We start from the raw sequence: 8,668 nt of genomic DNA on the forward strand, positions 1-8,668 counted from the left end.
CTACGCGTAACATGCAACCCTGATGCTGTTTTTCCTTCAGTATAGAAAAGTCCACTTTCGCAACGTCAATATATGACGCCAGGGGAGTGAGGAAGGATTGCCACAAACATGAGCTGCTTGCGGCTAAACTTTGACTCTAAACTAACCGTTGACTGCAGTCGAGAAGCCGAAAACTCAGAGTTGTGCAGTTCAGAGTTGGACAACCAGTGCGTCTGGTATTTTCTACTTGGTGAACTGTCTCCTGAAACAGACTTCTTCGGTTTGCTTGTGTGTACCACAGCCTCAGACTTAGAGGTCTCATAATGCATCACTTTCAATAGTTGGGGTAATTGATATCAATTTAAATCTAACATTCTTATATCATTAAGGTGCATATTGACTTAAGGTTTGTGTTTAGTTAAACATATCTTTGACATCATTGGCTCCACCCTCAATTACTAATGCGTTTCTATTGACCCAAAACATCCTTGACGTTTGACTGCTGCTTCACTTTTTTTCAAAGTGAAAATCAAATCTTTAGCACTGAAGTGATTTTTCTCATAACATAAAGACACTCGGACGCTGACCGTCTTCTTCGAGGAAACCCAACCGCGCTGACCACCAGTTCCTCAACCATATTGGCATCTTGATTTATTGTTACAAAAGCTCTCCAATACATGAAGGGCTGTGAGACACTGACCACCTGTGCTCAAATCTTCTGGGACACATCAACTGGATATCCGTGCACGAGATGTGAGCAATTGTATTTCATTTCAGCTGACTCCTAATTAAAATGTCAAATTGTCAATATTTTATGGACAAGATCATTAAGACGCCTGAGAGAAAGACTTTGTTATGATTAATAATAATAGCTAATAATCGTGGAAGTAAAAAAAAAAAAAGCTTCAACCAACACTAAAAGACTGTTTCTTGGAAAGAGCTGGGATTGTTGTAGTTGCTTGTGTGCTCCGGCGCTGTGATCCTGTGTTCTGGAGCCAAGTTAAACACAACAGAAGGAATATTTGGTTCTGTCTGTTTAATTGACTGAGTTCGTGTGCGTTTGAACACCAACACTGTCAATGTGTGTGGCAGTTCGACGAAACAAAGTCTGGTCATAAGAGCGGCAGAAATAAGAGTTTTAGATGTCCAAAGCCCAAATACCCCACCATCACACACATGCACCCACACACAGATTACAGTCAATGGCATAAGTGGATAATGTAACAGAGGCAGTTGGATCCGGCTTGGGCTCGTTTCCTGCATTGTTAGACGCTGGAGTGAGATAAGTCAGACTGGCTCACAGTGTGATGGTGCGATGGTGTTTCATGCCCGACTTGGAGGATTAACTCTCTCCTGACACATGAGTGCTACAGCTGGCCACAGAAGCTCAAAATCTGTTCTAAAATGATTCGACACACAATTGATGTTACTCGGCACAGCAAAATCAAATCTGAGCAGGTCCTGTGGCTGTTGGTGTTTGTGGTGTCTGCTTTGCTGCATGAATGCAGGTGAGCAGGAGAGGAGAGCTTTTCGAAATAAGATTTTATGAAATAAGATAATAAGAAAACTGAGATTCAAAAGATTTAACATTTTTTTGTTAAAACAAATCAAATTGGTTATTTATTCCAGGGTTTTCTCCGTCGCCTCTCCAATCCTGGTTTGAACATTTGATCACATGGAGATTGTGAAATTTATTGTTGCTTTAAATGCATTGCATCCAAGTTAACTCAAGAAAAAAGAGCTAATGCAGATGAGCAACAAATGTATGACAATGTTGAGTTTTGTTAAACTAAACTCATGGCATATACATGACCTGGCAAAAAGAACATGGTTGCACATTCCTTCACTGTTGTGTTCTTGCAGTAAGCTTTTGCTATGTCACAAGATTTGATTCCTTCAATTGTAGGATTCACTGTTCCCCAAGATTGATGGATGATTGGAGTGAAAATGATGTCTCATGCTCCACACTTGGGATTTTTAAATCTTGGAATACACATGTGCAGGAAAGATCAGGAAAGATGATCTAAATTTGGGAAAATCAGGTTATTTCGTGCGTATGTCCCAACAGTCATATGACATCATTGGTCAAATAATGCTGCTCAACTTAGTCGACCAATTGCAACAACCCTGAATAGTTGAAACCAGGTGGCAACTATTTTTTTGGCTGGTATTTATGATTCATATCTTTATTATCATGTGATTTGTCTTGAACTAACTTTGGGACCTCAGCGAACCAAATTAGACACAATGCAACAGACAGTGATCTGAACCCATTGTCTCATAAAACGACCTGGCTAATATATGGATTTTTACAGGCTAGAGAACATCATGCTGAATCTAGTCACAGCCAACCAATGAAATCACAGGCGTTTATTGACCTTAAAACCCTCAAAATGCATTGTTTTCACCAGCGTGTCTGCAGCTCCTCCAACAGAGCCGACCTCCTGGAGGACCGGAAATGAAAAGCAGCAGCTGAGACCAGCGGTGGTGTCGGAATTTCAGCTACACGGTTGAAAACAGTGCATTTTAAATAAAAGATCTAAGGAGTTCATGATTCAAGCTCAGAACATTGCTTTTGTTTCACGAGCATGGAGACCCTGTTTTCCAGACTAGTTTAGAAGTGATCCTCAGACTCTTTTAAGCCAGTTGCACCACTGACCTTTCTCCGGTGCACCCGTGGCTCATAGACCAGTGTGGCTTACGTATGGACAAGATCTGATTTCCTTCTTAAATTTAGTGGGTGTGGATAATTTTCCGGTGCACTCTATAGTACGGAACTTATTAAACCTGATTATGAAACCATTTTCGCAATCAGAGCTTGTAAATATTTATTCCCATAGAAAAAAAAACTGTCCATCTAAATAAAAGGCTTCATGTCAATCTGGCTGAGGTATATTAAGAAGCTGGACGTACACTGAAGCAGAAAATCTTCCCAACACATCCAAAAACAAGTTTAGCAGAAGCACGATTGCTCCCGTGCGCTGGAAGAGTCGGTGTGACAGTCCGCATAAGAAAAAGAAATCCTGGAAGGATATTTTCTTTTCTTGCCGACCTGTTGTGTAATTGTAAAACGAAACATATAAGCATCCAAATCCACAAGAAAAATACCATCCAAACATTGAAAATTAGCTTTGCCACTAATGTTTTTGGACATAGCCACCGCCAGTGTTCTCATTGCTCCAACACCACAATATTATAATAAGTGTGTGTACAGATTTCTGTCTGCCCACTGTGCTGTGTAAAGCACTGGTCGTTCCCAAGTGCTTGTTGTAGCATGCAGAGAGGTGCTGAACTTGTCACGTCTGACTAGCAATTTCTCCCTTTTGAATAGACACCAATGCATACACAGTCTAAACTTGCTGACCAGCCACACTGTATTCTAAACTTCCCGCATTTAAACCTTCATTTGTGTTGGTCGTGTACTTTTTTTTGGCCATTGGACACAGTGTATATTAATTTAAAATTCCTCAACAAAAAAACAAGACTTTCGATGAGGAACAATCATGCTAAAGAGTGTTATACATCCAGTCCCACAAAGTCAACTGCGATGTAACTTTCTTTTAGTCAAAATGGAATAAGGATAAACAAAGCTTTTGAACATTTTTTAAGCGGAAAAACTGGTTGGTCAAAGTCTTTGTTGCCTACATAAAACTTAGAAATGGACAAGTAAAAAGAGACAATGAGAAAATGAAACGATTTTGGCCTAAATACGACCGTGTCAGCATGATGAGACAAGTGTCATTCCTGGTCATATCCCACTATGACAGTTCCTCCTCACTTTTTGACTCTTTCTCTTTGATCACTGTGGTCCTTGGCAGGACCCTCAAAGCCCCCTTTGGCATTTAGTCGATATCTCTGTTATTCCTGGGATGAAAAGGAAAGTCTCTCACCCGAGAGCATCCTGGAAGTGCTCGCTTCCGCTTTGCTGCAGGTCGAGCACTGAAGATGAGAGAAGACAATATTTCATATCAATGGCTCCTTTTATTTGCCGTACAATAGACACATTGGATGCATTTTGAATCTTTTTTAAGAGGAACACATCATTTAGCAGCAACAACAACAATGACAGCACCACTCGACACATTGTGTTAAGGTTACAGGGGAGATTGTAGTAATAACTAGTAATTATCAAAGCTAAAAATGTCCATCAGGAGAAACTCAAATTTAAATGATTTCATCTTCTCAAATGTCACATTCTGTTCCTCAGGAAGAGTTTTGTGATGTTTTGTTATGCCTGCTGTGACTGTGACAGCAACATATTTGTTGCATTTCTATGAGCTTTGTGTTTCTTTACTGTAGGTAGACCTTCCATGCGTATGAATCTGAAGTCACTGTATCCATGAAAACAATGTTGTCACTGCTAATTCTCGGCCCCCGAAAGTCCTCGCTTCACTACAATACCAGCACTCTACAGACAATGCACCACTCAGTCATCTTTGCTGCAACTTTCCAAACCTGTTTCTGACACTCGCAGCAGAGGAGTCAGAGAGAAGATCTTGTTGAAGAAACCTGGGCGAACCACCAGTCATCAGTCATCACTGGACACCAATACAAACAAGCACTTACAATAATTTATTGTTTAGAATGGAACTGAGTCTATGTTTTTGAATTGCCAGATGAAAAGAGAACTCCATAAAAAAAAGTGAAACATTCATACACAAAAGTAGAAACCACCAGTCACACAGCAATCTTCAGATGCACTTCCTGTTCGGTGGATATTTCAGCAAACGTAACTTCATTGCCAAGCACGTGTTTATTTCATTCATTCCTTTCAGCATTGAGCAGAGACTGAGCGTCTTGAAAAATGAATACAAAGGTGGATTTGATTGTGTAATAGATCAATCGAGGCCAAGCTGGATAAAAATAGCACCATCCACTGTTGTTACACAACTGCCTATGAGTTCCCGACGTTAGACACACGCTATTAAAAACTGTATGGACTCCACTTTGGGCCAGTTTGTTTGACGTCAAAGGCAATGTGTGGAAGTGGAGTGGAGTGTGGGAAAGAAAAATCGGTGGTTGAACTGGGGAAGGATGCAGATACTGTGTCTTTTGTCTTTTGGAGCGTGGCTTTACAGGAGATGTGGAATAAGCTGAGAGCAACAAGTTCGAAAAACAAAGTGAGAGAATGTTCATTGTGGATATTAGTATTAAATTTGTGTCCATTTTCCCGTATCTTATACACTGGAACTCTATTATTAATTCACAATAATGTCACAGTTTGTGAGTTTAGATTGTTACTGTACGGGTAAATTCTGGGCAAATACACAATGACATGTTCTTCTCTTTACATGCGACGCTGAAATTGGTGTCAGAAGTGGGATGGTCACACGAGCCAATTCACACCAAGCCAATGGCAGGAAAGGTGTTCTTCACATTCTGATTTGAAACCACGCTGTTCTTGTACTCCATAATTCAGAAATACACAATGAATTTTACTGAGTCAAAATCACACAAATCCAAATGGTGCTTATCTGAACAGGTATTCAGGATCAAACTCTAGTTATAGTTACTCTTATGAAAGTTTGATTTCTTCGTATGAGAGTACAACCTTGTAAAGTTTAATAACATTGAAATAGTTGTGAATGTAGTTTAATCACAATGGCACATATTGCTACTTGGTTTTTGTGTGTGACAGAATTAGTTCTCAAAACAGTGTGTAATTTTAGCCTGTATGGCACCAAAACAAAAAATCAACGACATTCTGCTGGTGTCTTTATGAAGAACATGACTTCATTGCTGCTACTATTTTATCTCTGTTTATTTCCACTCCCAGCAGCTGTCCTTGATTGGTGGTACTGTGACTTGCATAAATAAGGAGCAGCGATAGTTTCCATTCCCGAGCAGCCGCCGCTTGGATCCACAGTCCAGCTCAGTGGGAACTATAAGGGGAGAGTCTTTTATCTGCTTTGCATTCAAAATGAGTCATTACAAACTTGTGCATAGGATGTATGACTCATTTGACATGAGGTCATTCCTTCAATATATGATGTGTAGATATATGCTGGAGCGATAATCCACTCTCCTCTTTGTTTTGCACCTTTATACTCGTGGCACAAAGAATTGTGTCCTACGTACAAAATAAAATACAATTTAATAGTTCCTTTACACTCGTGGATTCAAGGTTGTTGCCTTCCTGACCTTTGGAGTGAACACCCCATTGGATGGGCACCCAGAGGACCACTTTAAGGAGAAAAAAAGACCCCAAAAAACAACACGAGTTTGAAGCTTCCAAACTTAACTTCAAAAACATGTGCTGTAGACTCTATTTGTTTTCAGAGGCATTATCAAATCTGTAGAGCAACCAAGTTCTTAGTCTGTGAAGTCATTTCAAGATAAGATGCCACTATTAGGTCACCACCGTATCAGCATGATATCAAACACACTTGTTCGCTCAGTGTCGCACGAGGTGAGAAGGCCCAGGAAAAGACTGCATTGTCATGTAAACTTTCATTCCTCTTGCTCTTAAACAGAAATGAAAGATGTCATTTACTCTACCGCCTGCCACTTGGCGTCTGTCTTCTCAGTTGGTCATTATGGTCAGATGAAATGGTACTGGTTGCACAACACCCTCTTCCCAAAACAAGACGCATCCATCATAGAGAACCTAGCGTTAATAACCCTCCCAGAACTCTCTCACTGCTCTATATTTGTCTTAGCTTCTGCCCAAAGTGCAAACAAAACAAGCACACCACCGCAGCGGATCATGTGTTGCAAAAGAATCGGCGAAAGCAGCCTTGATTGTCTTCAGCATGTGACGGCGGGTGATTCTGCAGATGTGGAGCTCCCCCTGACTTGATGGGATCTCTAATAACACACTGTGTTAACCAGATGTTTGAAAAAAAAACAAAAAAAAAACCTGGAGGTTTTCTCATCAGTTTTGGGAAAAGGCAAGAATGGGGGACTATTGGATTCTTAAGATTTTAAAATAAAAACCAGGCTGCAGTATTCACATTTTTCTCAGTTCTTATGAATTTGAACAACACTGCCATTTATAATAATGTCACTTGCATTGTTTGGAGTACCTGAAACAATGCAATCATTATCATCATGATTATCCTATAATACATCAACCTTCCAAAACTTTAAAAGTGAGGACAATATTTGGACTTTGTTGCTCGAGTTTCAATATGAAAAATGCTGTTTTTCTTTCGGAGGCAATTCATTTCTATGACTTCAAGTAGTAGAGGCCTTGAAAGTGGCACCTCAGTTCAGTTTGTGCTCGCTGTAGTTGCCTTCAGCCCCACAATATGATGATCCAAGGTTTGCATCCAGCCTGAGAAAACTCCAGCGTTCATATGGTGCTCCCTGTGCTCCATTGGTGTTCCTCCAGGCACTCTGGTTTCCTCCCACAGACCAAACACATGCAGAGACATAATATTCTGTATGCTCATCTGCTGGTGGAGGGAGTGAGTGTTTGCAAATACAGTGTGCACTATCCAGACTGTCCTTTTACTCTGGCCTCTCTGACTTGCTCAACATAAGCAATGCAAGTCTGGAGTGCTGCAAATATTTTGTAAACACCATTTCCCAGTTATTTTTTTAATTTTCAAGTTGTTTAAGGCTGTCAACATTAGGGGTGAAACGATTCATTTTACAAACAATTCAATCAGCATCATGGTTCGAGGTTGCTCATGCAGTTCAAGGATGATGTTGGTGCATTTCAGACGTCACAATACGACCCAAAACGATTGAGTGACTTGAAACTGAATCAGTAGATTTGAAGCCACAAATTCTCGCCTCTGTAACTGTGATCTGTACCTGGATCTGAGACTAGTACACGTGACGTTTCCTACATCCCCGTTGTTACTTGTAAGGGACTCAAGAACTAAATAATTCCGGATACAAACAATGAATGAGCAAAGGGAGCGCCACAAAAGGAGGGCAATAAGAAAAACTGAGTCCAACATAAACACCACAGACTCATACAAAAAGCTCTTCTCAAAGAAGGGTATCAAGAATCTTCCCTGATGAGGATACGTGGACTTAGTTAGCTTGACTTGGACGAGACACGTGACACACAGACCTGACAGCAAGACCGCACACACTCACGATGCACACAGGGATGGAGGGGCAGGTAATGCGGACAAAGCAAGAATTAGAGGGAGAAATAGAGAAGGCAGAGAAGGTATACACAGGAAGAATAGGACACACTTCACCAAAATAAAAGGATATGAATAACTGAACACAAGATGAACAGAATTAACCTGATTAATACAACATATCTAACAAATGACAACAGTTCTTTGTTGTTTTGTGGTTGTTATTAAAAAAAATCTCCTCTTGATTTTCAAGTTATAAATTATATGCCAATATTTAAAAAAAGTAATAATAAGAGTGAAAAAACAATGAAAACAAAGAACAGCAAGTCAGCGTCTTACACTTCACTGTGATATCATTTGAGCAAATATTTAAAACATAATTATTTATTTTTGTTCAAACCTAGTAAATGAACATCCAAAGACACAGAGCAAGGCTTAAGTACTGATCTAAACCCTCAACAATCAAATTCTATAAATCTTTAGCAAAAAGCAAGCAAGCTTTCAATTAAAGCAACAAGGCAAAAGATGAAAACTTAAATTTCTTCTCAAGAATTAAAATAAGCAGCTGAACATAGAAACAACAAATTGACCAACTGGAGGGCTTGTCATTTCTTCTAGCTAAAAAGAGAAAGTGGGTGAAAATATCA

The sequence above is a fragment of the Synchiropus splendidus genome, chromosome 1 (assembly GCF_027744825.2).
Source record: "Synchiropus splendidus isolate RoL2022-P1 chromosome 1, RoL_Sspl_1.0, whole genome shotgun sequence".
Classification (NCBI taxonomy): Eukaryota; Metazoa; Chordata; class Actinopteri; order Syngnathiformes; family Callionymidae; genus Synchiropus; species Synchiropus splendidus.